Here is a 22,124-nt window from a genome sequence, read left to right as displayed (position 1 = left end):
GTCCTTTCTATCCAGTTTATCTCGACCCTCATTATTTTACACACCTCAATTAGGTCTCCCCTCAGTCTCCTCTGTTACAATGAAAACAAACCCAGCCTATCCAGTATTACTCGTAGCTAAGATTCTCCACTCCCGGCAATACCATGTAAATCTCCTCTGTACCCTCTCTAGTGCAATCACATCTTTCCTGTAATATGGTGACCAGAACTGCAAGCAGTACTCTAGCGGAGGCCTAACTAAAGTTTTATACAGTTGAAGCATAACCCCCCTGCTCTTGTATGGTGTGCTACGGCTAATAAAGCAAGCATTCCAAATGCCTTCTTAACCACCTGATTTACCTGGCCTGCTACCTTCAGGGATCTGTGGACAGGCACTCCAAGATCCCATCTGTTCCTCTACACTATTCTGTGTCCTACCATTTAATGTGCATTCCCTTTCCTTGTTAGCCCTGCCCGAATGCATTACCTCACACTTCTCTGGATTGAATTCCATTTGCCACTGTTTTGCCCAGGTGACCAACTTATTGATATCTTCCTGCAGTCCACGGCTACTTTCTTCAGTATCAACCACCCAGCCGATTTTAGTATCATCTGCAAACTTCACAATCATATCCCCTATATTCAAGTCTAGATAATTGATATATACCACAAAAAGCAAGGTACCTAGTACTGAGCCCTGTGGAACCCCACTGAAAACAGCCTTCCAGTCAAAAACACACCCATCAACCATTACCCTCGGCTTCTTGCCTCCGAGACTATTTTGAGTCCAACTTGGCACTTTGCACTGGTTCCCATGGGCTTTTAACTTCGTGACCAGTCTGCCATGTGGAACCTTACCAAAAGCCTTGCTAAAGTCCACATACACTACATCAAACGCACTACCCTCACCTAACCTCCGTGTTACCTCCTCAAAAAATTCAATCAAGTTTGTGAAGCACGATCTTCCCTTAACAAGATAAAATTATCCTCCATTATTATCAATGGAACTAATTCGGGCTGGTTCTATTAACACCTGTGCTCATAGCTGACAGATTTCCTGTTTTGATCTTTGACAACTACTCGGTAAGAGAGCTTATAGAGCAACCTGATGTGCTTGATTCTGAAACTGTGCGATATATTATGTTGCTTTATCCTGCATTCAGTTCGTGTTCGGAAGCCGCAAAGCAAAGTGAGACAAGTACTTCTAAAGTACGTCCAGCTACTGCTGCACTGTTGTTAATCATCCACGGTGTTCTGCATCGCCTGGGCCAAGCACAAAAATCCAAATCCTCCACAGAGCATGGGCTTTCCTACAAATAAACAGCGGACTGTCCTCCATTATTATCAATGGAAAAAATTCGGGCGGGTTCTATTAACACCTGCAGCCATAGCTGACAGATTTCCCTTTCTACATACACTGGTAGAACGGCGCTATCATGTCTGCCTCTCACTCCCCGTCTGATGTTGATATCCAGTGACTTCAATAGAATTGAATATCAAGTGAGGCGTACAACAGGTGGCCCATGCACTATCTCCTGTTCAGCGTTACTGCCCAAAATCAATTTCGACCCCATAGATTCGGCTGATGTTTCATGGTCAGGCGATAAAGTCTGCAATCTATCCCAAGTTTCCTGTGCATGGTAAATGTAAAGTGACTGCAATAGAATTGCCAGTGGTCTTCTCCCGATATACCACCACAACTTCTATAAAATATCTTTGTCATCCGGTTGAAATGGTATAAAGGGTTGAATTTTACACGGGAGATCGGTACACTCCTCTCCAATAATTGTATTGAGTAGTGTTGCTGCAGACAATACACCCTTGATGCAAGGTTCATTTCACCTGCAACATTGGGAGAAAAGCTGGGCGGGCCTTACAATGGGCAGGTCGTCCATTAACATTGATATTGAGCTCTAGGGAATCCAATGGAAATGAACATCAGACAGTGAGTAAGGGGCAGACCTGAAAGCGCCGTCCTACCCCTGTATGTTGAATGGGAAAACTGGCATCTATGACCGCAGGTGTTAATAGAAGCTGCCCGAATTTATTCCATTTGGGCTCGATCTATTAACACCTGCAATGGGCAGAAAACATTGGCGAATGTTGTTTATAGGCCCCCAAACAGTCGTGGTAATGTAGGGCAAAGTGTACCTCAATAAATTAGAAGCGCATGTAACAAGAGTAATACAGCAATCATGGGGGACATTAATCTAAATATAGACTGGGCAAAACAAATTTGCAGTGATTGCATGGAGGACGAATTGATTGAACGTATGCAAGATGGTTTTGTAGATTAGTATGTTCGAGGAACCAACTAGGGAACAGGCTATCCTAGAACTAGTATTATGAAATTAGAAGGAGTTAATTAAGAACCTTGTATTAAGGGGGCCTTTGGGGAAGAGTGAGCATAATGTGAAAGAATTTTACATTGAATTTGATAGAGGTTTAGTTCAATCCGAAACTAGGATCTTAAATCAAAACAAAGCAATCTACGTAGTTATGAGGGGCGAGTTGGCTAAGGTAGATTGGGAAACTACGTTAAAAGATATGATGGTAGAAAAGCAATGGCTAGCTTTAAATAATTAATATATAATTTACAACAAATGTACATTCCTTTAAGGCACAAAACCAGTGCAGAAAGGTAGTCTAACTGGGGCTAGCAAGGTAAGTTAAAGGTAGTATTACATTAGAGGAAGAGGCTTAAAATATTGCGAAAAACATCAGTAAAACCAAAGGTTTGGGAGGGTTTTGGAATACAGCAAAGGAGGACCAAGAAATTGAAATAGAAAGGGAAAATAGAAAATGAGAGTAAACTAGGGAGAGACATACAAACAGACAGTAAAAGCTTCAATAGTTATGTAAAAAGGAAAGGATTACTGAAAGTAAATGAGCTTTCCTTACAGGCCGAGAGAGGAGAAATTATAATGGGCAACTGTGAGGCTGCCAGTCAGTTCTTTCAGTAACCTCTAGATGGCACCTAGTCTCTTGTGTATACTAGTTAACTGCCTTTTATCTGTTCATTGGTTTCACCTGGTTTTGTTGGTATTTAAGTTCTGTGGTTTCTTCTCTCTGTGCTCAGTACTGACAAGGTTCTCTGTCTTGACTAGGTGCTCAGTTTTGACTAGCCTTTTGCTCTGTGGCAGCTTGCCTTGACAAGCTGGTTGCCATGGTTGTTGCTTGTATCTAAGTCTGTGGTTCTTCCTTTTGATCTCGGTCTTGACAAGGTGCTGACAAGTTGCTTTCTCTTGATAAGGTGCTCAGTTTGGACAAGCGTGTTGCCCTGTGGTAGCTTGTCTTGAGCTCTGTATTGATAAGTCGATTACCCCTGTGGTAGCTTGTCTTCAGTCTTATCTCAGCAAGCCTGTTGCCTAGGTGGTAGCTTGTCTCGAGCTCAGTCTGGACAAGTGGGTTGCCTCATGGAAGCTTGTCCTGAGTTCCTATCTTGACTAGCCGTTTGGTAGCTTGTCTTGCTCTCTTATGTTTGTTACTGTTTTTCCTTGTGTGAATCTAGTAATGTGTGAATCTAGTAAAGTAATGTTATTTAAGTCTGCATACCTGCTTCTCGCCTTGTTTATCTGCACTTGGGTCCAGAACCAGCCTTGCCCGGACAGCACGGCCCCGTATCTATACGGCCCCGTGACCCCCAACCCGTGACAATAGGACTGAGCCATTATGGGCCCAGCAGAAACCAACCAGCCAAGGAAGAAGACCCCCACTGTGTTAGATGTTCGAGTGAACTTTCAAGTCTACTGGACCTTCATTGTGTTGAACTCTAAAGCTTCCTGGGCCTCTACTGTGTTAGACCCCCAATATGGCAAGGCTGGAAGGCATTTATTTTAATGCAATGAGTCTTGCAAATAAGGTGGATGAACTGAAGTTGTTGTTGAGCACATGGGAGTACGATATTGTTGCTATCATGGAGACATGGTTGAGGGAGGGTCAGGACTGGCAGCTCAATATTCCGGGGTATAGAATCTTCAGGCGAGACAGAGGGGGGTGTAAAAGGGGAGGGGGTGTTGCAATATTAATTAAGGAATCAATTACTGCTGTAAGGAGGGATGATATATTAGCGGGTTCCTCAAATGAGGCCATATGGGTAGAACTTAAAAACAAAAAGGGGGCAAGCACTTTGCTGGGAGTGTACTATAGGCCCCCAAACAGTCAGGGGGAGATAGAGGAACAGATATGTAGGCAAATCTCAGAAAAGTGCGAAAATAATAGGGTAATAATAGTGGGGGATTTCAACTTCCCCAATATAAATTGGGATAGTCAGAGTGTGAAAGGCTTCGAGGGTGCGGAATTCTTAAAGTGCATCCAGGAGAGCTTTTTGAGCCAACAAGTAGAAAGTCCTACAAGAGATGGGGCGGTGCTGGACCTAATTCTAGGGAATGTAGCCGGGCAAGTGGTGGAAGTGTCAGTAGGAGAGCATTTTGGCGACAGTGACCATAATTCGGTGAGATTTAAGGTGGTCATGGAAAAGGACAAAGACGGCCCGGAAATAAGGGTTCTAAATTGGGGGAAGGCCGATTTTAATATGATAAGGCAGGATCTGGCCAAAGTGGACTGGGAGCAGCTACTTATTGAAAAATCCATATCAAAACAGTGGGAGACTTTCAGAAGGGAAATAGAGAGAGTACAACGCCAACATGTTCCTGTAAAGGTCAAGGGTGGGACCAACAAGCAAAGGGAACCTTGGATGACAAGGGATATACAAAAGTGCATTAGGAATAAAAGGGGGGCTTTTGGCAGTTACAAAAGACTAAAGACGGAAGAAGCCCTGGAGGAGTATAAAAAGTGCAGGGGCGTACTTAAGAAAAGAAATTAGGAGGGTGAGGAGGGGCCATGAAATAACACTGGCGAGCAAAATAAAGGAAAATCCTAAGATGTTTTATAAGTATATTAAGGTCAAGATGATAACTAGGGAAAGGGTAGGGCCCATTAGGGACCAAAGTGGCAATCTGTGTGTAGAGCCAGATGAGGTAGACGGGGTTTTAAATGAATTTTTTGCATCTGTGTTCACTATGGAGAAAGACGATGCAGACATATAAATCGGGCAAGGGGACTGTGACATACTTGAACATATTAGCATCGAGAGGGAGGAGGTGCTAGCGGTTTTAGCAGGCCAAAAAGTGGATAAATCCCCAGGCCCGGACGAGATGTATCCCAGGCTGCTGTGGGAGGCAAAGGAGGAGATTGCAGGGGGTCTGACACAAATTTTCAGAACCTCTCTGGCCACAGGGGATGTACCAGAGGACTGGTGAACAGCTAACGTAGTACCATTATTCAAGAAGTGTAGCAGGGATAAACCAGGGAATTACAGGCCAGTGAGCCTAACATCTGTGGTAGGGAAATTATTGGAAAAAATTCTGAGGGACAAAATTAGTCTCCACTTGGAGAGGCAAGGATTAATCGGGGATAGTCAGCATGGCTTTGTCAAGGATAAATCATGTCTGACAAATCTCATTTAATTTTTCGAGGGGGTGACTAGGGGGGTGGATGAAGGAAATGCTGTGGATGTGGTTTACATGGACTTCAGTAAAGCTTTTGACAAAGTCCCGCATAGGAGACTGGTCAAGAAGGTAAGAGCCCATGGGATCCAGGGTGCCTTGGCGCGTTGGATCCTAAACTGGCTGAGTGGCAGGAGGCAGAGGGTGATGGTCGAAGGTTGCTTTTGTGACTGGAAGCCTGTGTCCAGTGGGGTACCTCAGGGATCGGTGCTGGGTCCCTTGTTGTTTGTGATCTACATAAATGATTTGGATGAGAATGTAAAAGGTATGATCAGTAAGTTCGCAGATGACACGAAAATTGGTGGGGTGGTAAATTGCGAGGAGGAAAGCCTCAGGCTACACGACGATATAAACGGGTTGGTCAGATGGGCGGAAAAGTGACAAATGGAATTTAACCCTGAAAAGTGCGAGGTGATGCATTTTGGACGGACAAATAAGGCAAGGGAATACACAATGAGTGGTAGGACCCTAGGAAGTACAGAGGGTCAGAGGGACCTTGGTGTACATGTACATAGATCCCTGAAGGCAGCGGAACAGGTAGATAAGGTGGTTAAAAAGGCATATTGGATACTTGCCTTCATTAGCCGAGGCATAGAATATAACAGCAGGGAGGTTATGATGGAGCTGTACAAAACGCTGGTGAGGCCACAGCTGGAGTACTGTGTGCAGTACTGGTCGCCTCACTATAGGAAGGATGTGATTGCTTTGGAGAGGGTGCAGAGAAGATTCACCAGGATGTTACCTGGGATGGAGCGCCTCAGCTATGAAGAGAGGCTGGACAGGCTGGGGTTGTTTTCCTTGGAGCAAAGAAGGCTGAGGGGGGACCTGATTGAGGTGTACAAAATGATGAGGGGCATAGATAGGGTAGATAAAGAGGAACTTTTCCCCTTAGTAGGGGGGTCAATAACAAGGGGGCATAGATTCAGGGTAAGGGGCAGGAGATTTAGAGGGGATTTGAGGAGGAACTTCTTCACCCAGAGGGTGGTTGGAATGTGGAACTCAATGCCTGAAAGGGTGGTAGAGGCAGGAACCCTCACAACATTCAAGAAGCATTTGGATGAGCACTTGAAATGCCATTGCATACAAGGCTATGGACCAAATGCTGGAAAATGGGATTAGACTGGACAGGGATGGATGGGCGGCGCAGACACGATGGGCTGAAGGGCCTCTTTCTGTGCTGTAAAACTCCATGACTCTATGACTCTATGAACTCTCAAGTCTCCTGGGCCTACATTGTGTTAAAATGTCGAGTGAACTTTCAAGTCTCCTATGTTCAATTCAAGTGAACTTTCAAGTCTACTGAACCTTCGTAGTGTTAAACTTCTGAGTGAACTTTCAAATTTCCTGGACTTTCATTGTGCTAACTTTCTCGTTAACTTTCAAGCTTCCTGGGCTTCTACTGTGTTAGACTCCCAAGTGAACTCTCAAGTTTCCTGGGCCTTCATTGTTAAATTCTCAAGTCAACTCTCAAGCTTCCTGGGCCTTCGTTGTGTTAAACTTTCGAGCACTCTTGGGCAAATGTTTGGTCTCCTAGGAAGAGGACTCTCCCCTGTCTTTTTGTGTATATTTTTCGAGTCTCCTAGGAGGAGGACACCTGCTGTGTTTGCTACCCTCCTGGTTTGGACAATTTTAATTTTCGAGCTCTCCTGGACAAGATAAAGAGGAAAGAAAAGGAGTTTTCCAGTTCTCCTGGGCAAATTAAATAAACCTTCGAGCTCTCCTGGACAAAATAAACTCTCGAACTCTTCAGCTTTGGTATCGATAAACTTTCGATCTTCCCTGGATAAGAAACTTTCGAGCTCTCCTAGTAAAGATATACTCTCAAGTTCTCCTGGACAAGTTAAAACTTTCGAGCTCTCCTGCACAAGATAAACATTCAAGTTATCTTAGGCAAATATTTGGGCTTTTGCTGTGTTTTGTGCTGTTAAATTCTCGAGCGCTTCATATGATCGCCACGACATGTCCCGGCCATTAGTGGATGAGGAGGATGATTCTGTCTTGAGATTTCTGAACATCTGCAGTTCGTGAACAGTTGGAATGGGAAATATCATTGCTTGAAAAGCTAAGAAGATTCGCCATGTGTACTAATACAAACTTTTTCATTTTTGATTTTTAGTTTTACATGCCCAGGAGGGTGCGTGGCTGGCTATTGTTGTACTCATGTGACTGTGACTTTGGATTTATCTAGCTTGAGCCTTATAAGTCTTCCCCCCCCCCTTGGGTATTCATACCACTATAATTCAGAGGTGTAGAGAATTTAAGCATATGTTCTATGATTATCCTGTGCCTTATGTCTTTGTAATGAAATGAGGGCCATTTTATAATTGTCTGTTTCGGCCCGGGATATTTTGGATCCTGAACTCCTCAGGGATTTTCGCTGTCTCCATCCTGATCGTCCAGAGGGAACGTCAGGAGCCGTTCCTAGGGGAGGGGGTCCAGTGAGGGTGCCAGTCAGTTCTTTCAGTAACCTCTAGATGGCACCTTCATTTGTTGGTTTCCCTTTCTTAATTGTTTCTAGTCTCTTGTGTTTACTAGTTAACTGCCTTATATCTGTTCATTGGTTTCACCTGGTTTTGTTGGTATTTAAGTTCTGTGGTTTCTTCTCTCTGTGCTCAGTCCTGACAAGGGAGTTAGTCTTGACAAGGTTCTCTGTCTTGACTAGGTGCTCACTTTTGACTAGCCTTTTGCTCTGTGGCAGCTTGCCTTGACAAGCTGGTTGCCATGGTTGTTGCTTGTATCTAAGTCTGTGATTCTTCCCTTGGATCTCGGTCTTGACAAGGTGCTGACAAGTTGCTTTGATAAGGTGCTCAGTTTGGACAAGCGTGTTGCCCTGTGGTAGCTTGTCTTGAGCTCTGTATTGATAAGCCGATTACCCCTGTGGTAGCTTGTCTTCAGTCTTATCTCAGCAAGCCTGTTGCCTAGGTGGTAGCTTGTCTCGAGCTCAGTCTGGACAAGTGGGTTGCCTCATGGAAGCTTGTCCTGAGTTCCTATCTTGACTAGCCGTTTGGTAGCTTGTCTCGCTCTCTTATGTTTGTTACTGTTTTTCCTTGTGTGAATCTAGTAATGTGTGAATCTAGTAAAGTAATGTTATTTAAGTCTGCATACCTGCTTCTCGCCTTGTTTATCTGCACTTGGGTCCAGAACCAGCCTTGCCCGGACAGCACGGCCCCGTATCTATACAGCCCCGTGACCCCCACCCCGTGACAGGCAATAAGGAAATTGCAGAAAAATTAAAGAAATACATTGTGTTTGTCTTCACGGAAGAAGACGCAAAAAACCACCCTGAAGTCGTGGGGAACCACGGGTCCCGTGAGAATGCAGAACTGAAAGAAATTAATGTTGGTGAAAAACAGTACTGGAGCAATTAATGTGATTGAAAGCCAATAAATACAGTTGACCTGATGGGTTACATGCTAGGGTTTTGAAAGAGGTGGCTATAAAGATAGTGGATGCATTGTTTGTCACCTTCCAAAATTCCATAGATTCTGGAATGGTTCCCGCGGATTGGAAAGTAAGAAATGTATCAGCACTATTTTGGAAAGGAGGGAGAGAGATAATGTGGAACTACAGACCAGTTAGCCTGACATTAGTAGTAGGGAAAATGCTAGAATTTATTATTAAGGACGTGGTAACAGGGCACTTAGAAAATAATAATAGGATAGGGCAGATTCAACACGGATCTGTGAGAGGGAAATCATGTTTGATAAATCTGTTAGAGTTTTTTGAGGCTGTAACTGCAAGCATAGCTAAGGGAGAAGCACTGGATGTGATGTATTTCGAATTGCAGAAAGCATTCGATAAGCTGCCACGCAAGAGTTTATTCAACAAATCAAGTCTCATGGGATTGGGGGCAATATATTAGTAGGGATTGAGTATTGGTTAATGAACAGAAGACAGTGTTGGTATGCACGGGTCAGTTTCGGGTTGGCAGGATGTAACTAGTGGTGTGCCGCAAGCATCAGTCCTTGGGCCCCAGTAATTCACAATCCGTATCAATGATTTCGATGAGGGGACCAAATTTAATATATCCATATAAGCGCAGCTGGTAGGAATGTTTACCTGCTTCCAGAAGACAAAATGAGAATATTGCAGTCAGAATCGTGTTATCATTCTGAAACCTACAATGCATTTTTATTGAGGTTATTTGAAACAAATAGATAGTCGGGCACATTTTCAAGCTAAAGTTTGGCTTAACACTGGGGCTGAGATTCTCCCACCCGCTATTGACCGTGCGTGGATCTGCAATGCTGGATAATGCCAGGAAAGACAAATCGAACACTACACAATGACGTATGTGGAGTGACAGGGATAATCAGATCACTTGCCATTCTTGCAACTAGCTGGAAATTGCTTTCAGTTGAAGTGAACAGAAATAAAAATTGGACGGATTCAATTGCAGCCACCAGGTGGAAGCTCCAGTTTGGTCCTGTGGAAAGTTGAAAATCCAACCATGGCCCAGAAATTTTGGTCGGGGGCTTCCCGCGGGTGTAAGCCCCCGACCTGCACTTACCTTGCACACCGGCAGTTTAGCTGTAGGGCCCCATGGAATTCCGATCTGAGTCTGGTCCAGCTGCTGGCATGCTGTGCTTGTGTATCCCAGGGGCGCAGTTAGTTTGATGCATCCCCTGGGATCATGTGGGCCATGGGCAGCCAATCGGAGGAGGGAAAAGCCTATTCATAAGTCTTGACAGGAAGAGCTGTCAAGACTTATAAATACTACGGCCCCAAAATAGCAGTAAACCTTCAAATGAATTTTAAAAATATCGCACTTTTTAAATAAACTATAAATTACATTAAACAACTATTTAAAAAAATAATTTAAATTATTGAAAAAAATATTTTTATATTCTAACGGTGCTAAAAAAACCTTACCTTGCTTTAAAGTATTTAAAAATAATAAACCTATGGAAAAAATGTTTTAATTTTAAGTAATTTTAAACCATGTAAAAAGCAGGCCTTCCACCTGCTTTTTAAAATTCTAAATTCTAAAGACTTACCCTCCTAAAGAAACCTGTTAAAAATACGTAAGTTCAAAGCACACGCCCAAACTCCCCCATGCACGTGTTCGAACTCTGAACCCCGGCTTTCAGAGGAACGGAAGCGCCGGTTGCCCATGCATGCGCAGTGCATGCAGAAAACCAGCACTTCCATCGGGCACACGCATGAGTACCCCATGTGTACTCACCCGTGAAGACCCGAATTTCTGGGCCCATGTCATTCCTGCAGCATTTTTTTTCTTTGGAAGTAACTCAGAATAAGTTAACAATGTGTATCCATAAAGAAATGTTTATGTTCGTAATTATTAATTTTAACCAATAGATTGGGAAAAAGGGAGCTCTGAGCGATAAGATTTCATTACATTAATTTCATACCAAGAACTTTTGATTGATCTTGGGCTTAGAGTAAGGAGAGTTAGTAATTGAATTTCCACTTTTTTTGAAGCTAATTTGGCGACAATCGTCATTCTCTCCTGAAGAAATTGTGGTCTTTTCAAATGCATCACCCGTTACCTGGTGGCCATGGCAGTGTCTGATCTAATGGCCCTGATATTTTATGCAATTCGGTATGAGATTAACGATGCTTATTTCCCAGTTTAATTCATGAAATATAGTGCGATTTTTAGTCTCAATATCGCTTTCTATTATGATTTCATTGATTGTTCTGTCTGGCTAACGGTGGCTTTCACATTTGATCAATTTGTCGCTATTTGTTTCCTAACATTGTGAACAAAATATTTCACCGAAAAGAAAGCGGCCAAGGTGATAGCAATGGTGTGTTCCTTAAGCATGTTGCAAAGTGTTCCAAACTACTTTGCACTTGAACCTCGGGAAATATTTGACAATGTACCATGGCCCTGATATTTAAAATCAAGCTTCTATGCCTCACCCATATGGATAGCATTTTTGTGGTTGGAAGCAATTTTAACCCCGTTTTCACCATTTGTATTGATCATGTTACTCAATGCCCTGACCATCAAGAATATTGTACAGGCCAATAGAGTGAGGAGCGGTCTCCGAGGGAGCAACAAGCTTCAGAATTACACTGATCAATAGATGGAGAACCGAAGGAAATCCATCATTATACTGCTCACTATATCTGGCAGTTTTATACTATTATGGATGGTAAATTTGACAGTTTACATATGTGTGCTATTTACAGATACTCAACTTTTACAGCAGATTAAATCGAATCTTTCACCATTGCAGAACAATCCGGGCATATGCTTATGTCTTTGTGATCTTGTACAAATAACTTTTCCAGAGCAAATTCAGAGAGGAATTGAAGAGCGTGATTAAGCGTCCCCTGGCTCTCTTTACTAATTTCATCAAATAAGTTAAATGGCTTCACAGAAGTAAAATTCAATTACATTCATCGGAAGCGAGCAGAAGTTGTTCATTTGACATCTACAAACAGGATTCGCTAAAGGAAATGGAAGCTGCCAGCTGTTCCCCATATTCGATGTCATATTATCGGAGATCAAAGGTGATTGGTGTATTATTAATATTTGCCGATAGTGTAAGTCAGGCAATATCGTACCGCTGCAAACACATAACATTTTTTCAGGCCGGAAATAAAATGGAGTAGATAAATATAGCTGTTGTTTTAAACTGATCTAAACCCAACACCTGTTTCCTGAACATATCACTCAAATTCTACGCCCCCAAGTAATACATGAGACAGCCAGATGTTCACCACAATGGATTCATTCTGCAAAGAAGCCCATGGGTGTTTTATTCTTTCAGTGAAAGCTCTGGCTAGACCTGCCATTTTGTTCCCAAGTTACGAATATGCAACGTTTGCTCACAATTTCTATTAATAATTTAGAATTTGGTATCAAAAATACAATTTCTAAATTTGTGGACGACGACAAATTCTGGGAGGGGATAGTCAAGACTGAGGGGGACTACACCAAATTACAGGAACACATAAACAAACTTGCAGAATGGGCATACAGTTGGAATATTAATTGTAACAGACAGTGTGAGGTATCACATATGGGTAAGAATAATTAGGAGGTCACATATCACAAGGAAAATAAGAATCAAAATGGGGTGGTGGAGCAAATGGAACCTTGGAGTACAAATGCACAAAGCACTAAAAGTTGGGAGGCAGGACAATAATGCCATAGCAAAAGCAAACCGAGCACTAGGTTTTATCTTTAGAGGGAAAAATAGGGAAATTATGGTAAACTTATATCGTACCTTGATTAGACCGCCCTTGTAGTGTGGTGTGCATTTTTGGTTGCCATATTATAAAAAAGATCATTGAGTCACTGGAGAGTGACAATAAATACAAAATGATACCAGAACTGCGAAGTTATACATATCAAGAAATGATGAGCAGGTTGGGTCTCTTTTCTCCTGAAAAGGGAAAACCTTGGAGTTTCCTAGTAGAGCTGTTTGAAATTATGATAGGTTTTGATACGGTAGATACAGAGAGTGAGGCGAATAGTATAGAGACAGTTAAAGGAAAGCTAGAAAAGCATAGCAGAGAGAAGGGTATAGAGAATTATGGTGAAAGACTTAGATGAGGATGGATGAGAGTGGGCAAGAGAGGATCCTAAACGCTGGTATGTACTGATTAGACAGAAAGGCTGTATAGTCTATGCAATTCTATGTAAACCCGGAGTTGAGATTTGTGGTTTGCATAGAGTGGGAATAAAGGTAGTGGACTTGAACAGAGTGTTTTATTTGGGAATTTGGAAAGAGTGGGAATTTTTGGAATGTACTGGGTAAGCAGAAGCTGGAAAAGTGAAATTTAGTTGAAGTTGACTTTAACCTAGAACATTAAAAAAGGTATTTAACAGAAGCTCCCTGCCAGTGGCCGTTAAAACTCAGTCAGCTGAAAGTGTTTGTTTTGAACAGGCACTGCTCACCAGGAGCAGGGGAGCTGAGTCAACATTGTAAATTGGGTGAGGCTCCTAGAGCAAAAAGTAAATATTTCCGCAGAGCACAGAGTGGGATTAAACGGGGTGGACTTGAAATGAGTGTTTTATTTAGGGATTTGGAAAGAGTTTGAATTTAGAGAAGAAGGGGAAGGAGTTGTTTCCTTTTACCTACACTACATGTAGTGCTTTGTGTTACAGGTATGTATTTATTTTCAGTAACCTTAACTTAATCTAGATCAGGTAAGTAGACAAGAAACTACCCTATAAACTAAGTTACCTAAGAACAAGATTAAATAAATTGAGTTAAATAAAACAAGGTCATATAGGGATGGCCATGCAGGTGGTATGCCACAACTGCAGCATGTGAGAATTTGTGGAGAGCATCGTGATCCTGAACAACCACGTTTGCCGTAAGTGCCTGTATTTTGAGGAACGTCAGATCAGAGTTTTGAGCTGGAATCTGAGGTGCAGACATTGCGGGAAAACAAGGATGGGGAGAGGTAACTGGACACTTTGATCCAAGAGGCAGTCACACCCCTTAGTTTAGGTAGTGCTACAGGTCTGGTTAGTGGTCAGGGAAAGGAGGGTGTGACTGAAACTCAGGCAGGTTAGCGAACCCTAGGTGAATTGCTGGAAGAGCTTCAGCCGCTCCTCTTGTCCAACAGGTATGAGGTTCTTGCAGCCTGTGTGAATGAGAGAAAAGCATGCAGGATGGTCGAGCAAGCTGACCATGGCACCATGGTGCAGGAGGCCATTTACGTTGCGGGAGTGAAAGGGCAATAAGTTGTGGTAGGGGACAGTATAGTTAGGGGGGATCGATATTGTTCTCTGCATCGTGACCAAGAGTTCTGAAGATTGTTTTGCCTGCCCAGTGCCAAGGTTAAAGACATCTCCTCATGGCCGGAGAAGAACTTGGACTGGGTGTGGGGGCAGATTCAGTTGTCATGTTCCACGTAGGAACAAACAACATAGGTATAACTAGGAACTAATTTCTGCTGAGGGAATTTGAGGAGCTAGGATTCAAATGAAATAGCAGAACCTTAAAAGTAATAATCATTGCATTGTTACCTGAGCCACACACACATTGGCTTAGGGACATACAGATTAGAGTTTTAAATGAGAGGCTCAATGAGTGGTGTGGGAGGAAGGGGTTTTAGTTCATGGGGCACTGGCACCGGTACAGGGGAAAGAGTGAGCTGTTCCATTGGGACGGGCTCCACTTAAACCGAGCTAGGTACAGTGTCCTGTGAACGGAATAACTAGGGCAGTAGACAGGGCTTTAAACTAATGGGAGGGTTCAGGAAAGCGTAAATTTAAAAGCAGCGAGAGAAATGTCAATGCTCTTGAGCAGAGTAGAATTTTGGGCAAAAATAAGCAGAGTGGGTCCGGACGGTGCAGAGAGAGTACCAAAGGTAATAAGGAATTAGTGACTAAGGTGGCATCAGTGTAAAATAGAAATACGTCAAAGCAAAAGGCTCTATATCTGAATGCATGAAGTATTCACAGCAAAATAGATGAATCAATAGCACCGATAGAAATTAACAGGTTTGATCTAATAGCCGTAATGGTGACGTGATTGCAAAGTGGCCAAGGTTGGGATCTAAATATCCAGAAGATGTAACTTTTAGAAGAGATCTGCAAAATGGAAAGGGGCAGAAAACATTGGTGGGAGTTGTTAATATGCCCCCAAAGAGTTGTTGTAATGAAGGGCACAGCATAAATCAGCAAATTAGAGTCGCAAGTAACAATGGTAATAGAGTAAACATGTGTGATTTTAATCTGCACGCAGACTAGGCAAACCAAATATGCAGTAATAGTTTGGAGGACGAATTCATGGAATGAATGCAAGATAGTTTTCTAGATCAGTGTGTTGAGGAACCAACTAGGGAACAGGTTGTTTTAGATCTACTATTGTGCAATGAGAGGGGCATTTAGGTAAGAGTGATCATAATATGATATAATTTTATACTGAGTTTGAAAATAATTTAGTTACATCGGAAAATAAGGTCTTAAATCTAAACAAAGCAACACACATAGGTGTGAGGGGCAAGATGGCTGAGGTAGATTGGGAAACTTCTTTAAAATGTACGATGGTTGAGAAACAATGGATAGCATTTATATAATTAATACATAATTTACAACAAATAGACGTTATTTATGGCACAAAAACCCCACTGAAAAAGGGGTCCAACCGTGGCTAAAAAGATAAATTAAAGTTGGTATTAGAAAAAACGAAGAGGCTCAATATGTTGCCAAAAAGAATAGTAAGCCTGAGGATTGGGAAGACTTTAGTATTCAGCAAAGGAGGACCAAGAAATTGAAAAAAAAAGGACAATAGAATATGAGTGTAAACAGATGAGAGACATAAAAACAGACTGTAAAAGCTTCTATAGGTATGCAACAAGAATAAGATTAGCGAAAGTAAATTTGTGTCCTTTGCAGTTTGAGACAAGAGAAAATATAATGGGGAATAAGGGAATGACAGAGAAATTAAACAAATACTTTGTGTCTGCCTTCACGGAAGACGATGCAAAAAACTTCCCAGAAATAGTGGAGAACCAAGGCTCTAGCGAGAATGTTAACTGAACGAAATTAGTATTAGTAAAAAAATATTACTCGAGAAATTAATGGGAGTGATAGCCAATAAATCCCCTGGAGATGATGGCCTACATCCTAGCGTTTTGAAGGAGGTGGCTATAGAGATAGTAGAATCATTGGGTTTCAACTTCCAAAATTCAATAGAATCTGAAACGCTTCCCATGGAATCGAAGGTAGCAAATGTAACCCACTCCATATGAAAGGAGGGAGAGAAAAAATGCGGAAATTCCGACTAGTTAGACTGACATCAGTAGTCGGGAAAATGCTAGAATCTATTATTAAGAACGTGGTAACACGGCACTTTAGAAAATAATAATAGGATTTGGCAGAGTAAACATGGATTTAGGAAAGGGAAATCGTGTTTGACAAATCAATTACAGTTTTTCAGATTGCAACTACAAGAATTGATAGGGGGGAAACAGTGGATGTGGTGTATTTGGATTTTCAGAAGGCATTCGATAAGGTGCCACATAAAAGGTTATTAAACAATATTAGGGCTCATGAATTGGGGTAATATACGAGCATGGATGGATGGTTGGTTAACGGACAGGAAACTGAGAGCAGGAACAAACGGGTCGTTTTCTGGTTGGCAGGCTGCAACTAGTGGGGTACCACAAGGATCAGTACTTGTGCCTAAGCTATTCACAATTTCTATCAATGATTGGGATGAGGGGATTAAATGTAATATATCCAAGTTTGCTGAGGATACAAAGCTGGCTGAGAATGTAAGTTGTGAGGAGGATGCAAGGAAGCTTCAAGGGGATACAGACAGGCTAAGTGAGTGGGCAAGAACATGGCAAATGGAATATAATGTGAAGAAATGTGATGTTATCCACATCCCATTTTGGTATAAAAATAAAACAAAATAGGTGACTCAACCGTGGCTAACAAGGGACATTAGGGATAGCATAAGATCCAAGGAGAGGGCATATACATTAGCCAGAAAAAGCAGTAAACCTGAGGATTGGGAGCAGCTTAGGAATCCAACAAAGGAGGACAAAGAGATTAATTAAGAGGAGGAAAATAGAGTATTAGCGAAAGCTTGCAGGGAACATAAAAACTCACTGTAAAAGCTCTTATAGATATGCGAAGAGAAAAAGATAGGTGAAGTCAAGCGTAGGTCGCTTGCAGTCAGAAGCAGGGTAATTATAATGGGGAACAAAGAAATGGCAGACCAGTTAAATACATACTTTGGTTCTGTCTTCGCAAAGGAGGACACAAATAACCTCCCAAAGATGTCGGGGAACATAGGTTCTAATGAAACGGAGGAACTGATAGAAATCAGTATTTGTAGCGAAATGGTGTTCGGGAAATTGATAGGATTGAGGGCCGATAAATCCCCAGGGCCTGATAATCTCCATCCTAGTGTACTTAAGGAAGTGGCCCTAGAAATAGTAGATGCATTGCTGGTCATCTTCCAAAAATCGATAGACTCTGGAACAGTAAACATTGATTGGCGGGTAGCTAATGTTACCCCACTGTTCAAAAAGGGTGGTAGAGAGAAAATGGGGAATTACAGACCGGTAAGCCTGACATCGGTAGTGGGGAAAATGCTAGAGTCCATTATAAAGGATGTAATAGCAGAGCACTTGGAAAAAAGTGACTGGATCGGACAAAGTCAACATGGCTTTACAAAAGTTAAATCGTCCTTCACTAATCTACTGATATATTTTTGAGGATGTAACTAGTAAAATAGATAAGGGAGAACCAGTGGATGTGGTTTATTTGGATTTTCAAAAGGCTTTCGATAAGGTCCCGCAGAAGAGATTAGCGTGTAAAATTAAGGCACATGGGATTGGGGGCAAGGTATTGACTTGGATAGAGAACTGGTTGGCAGACAGAAAGCAAAGAGTTGGAATAAACGGCTCTTTTTCTGAGTGGCAGGCAGTGAATAGTGCGGCACTGCAGGGATCTCTTCCTGGACCCCAGCTATTCACAATATATATTAATGATCTGGACGAGGGAACTAGATGTAATATCTCCAAGTTTGCCAACGACACAAAACTGGGTGGGCGTGTGTGCTGTGAGGAGGATGTCGAGAAAATCCAGTATGATTTGGATAGGTTGGTGATTGGGCAGAAGCATGGCAGATGCAATATAACGTGGATAAATGCGAGGTTATCCACTTTTGTGTCAAAAAAAGGAAGGCAGATTATTATCTAAATGGGAATAGATTGGGAGAAGGGGAAGTGCAACGAGACCTGGTCGTCCTTCTGCAGCAGTCACTGAAAGTAAGCATGCAGGTGCAGCAGGCGGTTAAGAAGGCAAATGGTATGTTGGCCTTCATAGCGAGAGGGTTTGAATACAGGAACAAGGATGTCTTGCTGCAGTTGTACAGGGCCTTCTTGAGGCCACATCTTGAGTATTGTGTGCAGTTTTGGTCGCCTTATCTAAGGAAGGATGTTCTTGCCATGGAAGGAGTGCAGCGAAGATTCACCAGACTGATACCTGGGATGGCAGGAATGATGTATGAGGAGAGATTGGGTCGATTGGGTTTGTACTCGATGGAGTTTAGAAGAATGAAAGGGGAACTCATCGAAACTTATAAAATTCTAACAGAACTAGACATACTAGGTGCTGGAAGGATGCTCCCGATGGTCGGGGAGTCCAGAACCAGGGGTCACAGTCTAAGGATAAGGGATAAGTTACTTCGAACAGAGATGAGGAGGAATTTCTTCACCCAGAGAGTGGTGAAAATGTGGAATTCTCTGCCAAAGAAGGCAGTAGAGGCCAATTCATTAAATATATTCAAGAAGGAGTGGGATATATTTCTTAAGGCTAAAGGGATCAAGGGATATTGAGAGGAGTCAGGAATTTGGATGATCAGCCATGATCTCATTGAACGGCGGAGCAGGCTCGAGGGGCCGACTGGCCTACTCCTCCTCCTATCTTCTATGTTTCTATGTTTCTTTGGTAGGTAAAATAGAAAAGCAGCCTATATTTTAATGGTGAGAGTTTGGGAAATATTTTTGTTCATAGGTACCTTTGCGTCTTTGTAGCCGAATCACTGAACGTTAATGTGCAGGTACAGCAAACAATTAGGAAAGCAAATGGTATGTTGACTTTTATTACAAGAGGATTTGAGCATAAGAGTAAAGACGTCTAGCTGTAATTAAATAGTGTCCTGCCGAGACCACACCTGCAGTACTGTGTACAGTTTTAGTCTCATTACCTAAGGAAGGTTATATTTGCATTAGAGAGAGTGCAATGTAGGTTCACCAGACTTGTTCCTGCGATGGGTGGATTGCCGTGTGATGAGAGATTGTTTAGACTAGGCCTATATTCTCTGGAGTTTAGAAGAATGAGAGGTGATCTAATTGAAAGATACAAAATTTTAACAGGGCTTGACAGGGTAGATGCAGGAAGGATGTTTCCCCCAGCTGGGGAATCTAGAACCAGGGGCCACAGTCTCAGAATAAGGAGTCGGCTATTTAGGATTGAGATATGGATACATTTTTTCACTCCGAGGGTGGTGAATCTTTGGAATTTTCTACCCCAGACGGTTGTGCAGTCTCAGTGGTTGAGTTTATTCCGCACAGAAATCGATATATTTTTGAATATTAAGGGATTCAAGGGATCTGGGGATAGTGCAGGAAAGTGGAGTTGAGGTTGAAGATCAGCCATGATCTTAATGAATGATGGAGCAGGCGCGAAGGGCCAAATGGCCTACACCTGCTCCTATTTCTTACGTTCTTATGTGCTTATTTCAAGTCAGCATTAAAGACAAGGCAAAACTGAGCAATGAAGTTAAAGTGGAAATTAATCCTGCTATGAAATTACCTTGAATTCAACAAAATAGGAAGTCGAATGACCCCATAGCTTGTCAGGCAATGTTTTAATGTCGACATATATTGGCTCCTTCCAGTAAAAGTTGCCTCAATTGATCCACAATTAGAGAGATTAACTCAGCCAATTACATTGGTTCTCAATCCATATGCATTCAATTTGTGTCTTGGCTGCTCTCTGCACTAAACAAAATCTCCCCCTTAATTTGCTTCCAAACAAAAGCAAAGAAATTCCATCAGATTCGATGTTTCGTCTTGCACAGACTGACAGATCTGTACTTTTAACGTCATCACTGACGTTGCAAATTTTCATAATGGCAACAATTGAATTCTAGTAATGATACAGTTTGGTCAATCTATATATATATATATGTCATATTTTTCCTTTCAATTTGAAAACATGCGAATTTAAACACAAAAACATCTCACTTTGTTACAGCATCACAACAGCCAAATCCCAGCAAACTTTCTCAACATGCAAACTTTACGTGGGGCTGCTAATATCAAATCAGAGAGGGAAGTGGAGAAGATATTCTGACATACTCAAAGGGAGCTGACGCGAATTGTTATGGCTGAAATTGTTCCACTGAATGGGATCAGCGACCTCAGTTCTAGCTGGGAATGCAACTTTCGGGAACAAATTTGGACAGGACTTTTGGAAAGTTTATGAAAATAGCATCCAAGTAGCAAAACGTTGACAATCTAACTTTCATATTCAAAACTGGCAGCCCCTCCTGCCACACGCCCAACAACTCCTGCCAACGCAAACCCAGGACCTGATGCTGTGAGAATCGTAATCCCTTTGGGGTACAATCTGAATGTACATCATCATTTTATATAAATCACATAAAAATTCATCATTGAATAAATGGTGAAATATTCAAAAAGGTGACTGGAATTAGGGAATGTGCCATATTTCTAAAATAACTCGGCTTCAGGAAGGGCTACCTGCCATTAGCCCGAAGGGCATAACCGGGTCCCATTCAAAATTCCGGCTACACTGTCGGCATGAAGTCTCCTTTTTGCAATCAAACTACTTAGAATTTGACAGCCATGAACTCCCATAGCCCTTTCAAACTGCTACTGAGATGATTATCCACATTTACCTTTCTCATACCAGGTACATGTCAGACCAGACCCTATCCCTTTCCCCTCTGCCCAACGCCTGTTGATCCTGAAATCCAACATCTCAGCATTTCCGCGGGGCTGCTCAGCTGTATAGAACTGACTGTATTGATGGCCCAGAAATTCTATTTGCAGCCCTCCCACGGGCGGAGGGCTGCGATTTGAAAAAATCTCCGCCTGGACCGGAGGGCTCCCGGGAGGTGCAGAGTTCCATTGCTGTGCCTCATCAAACTGCTGGTGTGCAGGGCACGCGTATCCCAGGGGTGCATGTGGTTCGCAGGATCCATGGGATCACGTGGGCCATGGGAATCCAATCAGACCTGCCAAATCTAAGAATAGAGATCACCACAGAACATAAGTAAATCTTCAAATAAATTTAAAAAATCACATTTTTTAAATGACTATAAATTACATAAATTAACTATTGTAAACAAAAATTTACATTTTTGAAAAAAATATTTAAAGTTTTTAACGGGGCTAAAAATAAACTTACCTTTCTCTGAAGTATTTTAAAATGATAACTCAATGGAAAAAATGTTTTTTTTTACTTGCTTCAAAACTTAGCCTGGTAAAAGCTCCACCCGCAGAGGCCCTGCTCCAAGGCAGGGGTCCGATCTGCCAAGAGTTTGCTTGAAAGATCGCAAATGCCATTTTCCAGCATGTGCGCAGTGCATGGCAGAAATTGGCATTTCTGATGTCCCTACAGGTAATTACACAACACGCAGACACCTGTAGGGAATGGAATTTCGGCCACTTCATTTTCTCTGTGTATCTGGGAACGCTCGTCGATCTAACGCACACCATGGAGTCTCCTTGTGTTGATATTATTTAGAAGATACATTTTAAAAGACAAATTTCGATCCACCTACAATGTAGGTGGTGCCTATCTACCGCTAAAATGAAGTTATTTCATCAAATGCCTTCCATGAACCTATAATATAATACCCCCAGCTTTAGCAGTCTGTATCTTTACTGTAAAATATTTTATTTGGAAATCTTTCAAAGTAACATTGTAGCATTTTTTTGGATTTTACACCTTCTGCTCCCTGGTCAGTCAGAGCAAATACGGCTCAGATTAATCTGTTTGTTGAAATAACTTTAACTGTTGCCCATTGTGAAATCCTCTTTTTCACATGAGGTTTCTCTCAACTCTTAATGTCACCTCATTTTGAAAGCAGAATATCTGTGTGTCAATAACCCTGACAGAGAGTGTCACTTCTCTCTGAAAATAGGACATTCGATA

The sequence above is a fragment of the Somniosus microcephalus genome, unplaced genomic scaffold (genome assembly GCF_052327205.1).
Source record: "Somniosus microcephalus isolate GS21.2 unplaced genomic scaffold, FLI_Smic_1.0 unresolved_chr1, whole genome shotgun sequence".
NCBI lineage: Eukaryota > Metazoa > Chordata > Chondrichthyes > Squaliformes > Somniosidae > Somniosus > Somniosus microcephalus.
Note: the sequence above shows the minus strand (reverse complement) of the source record.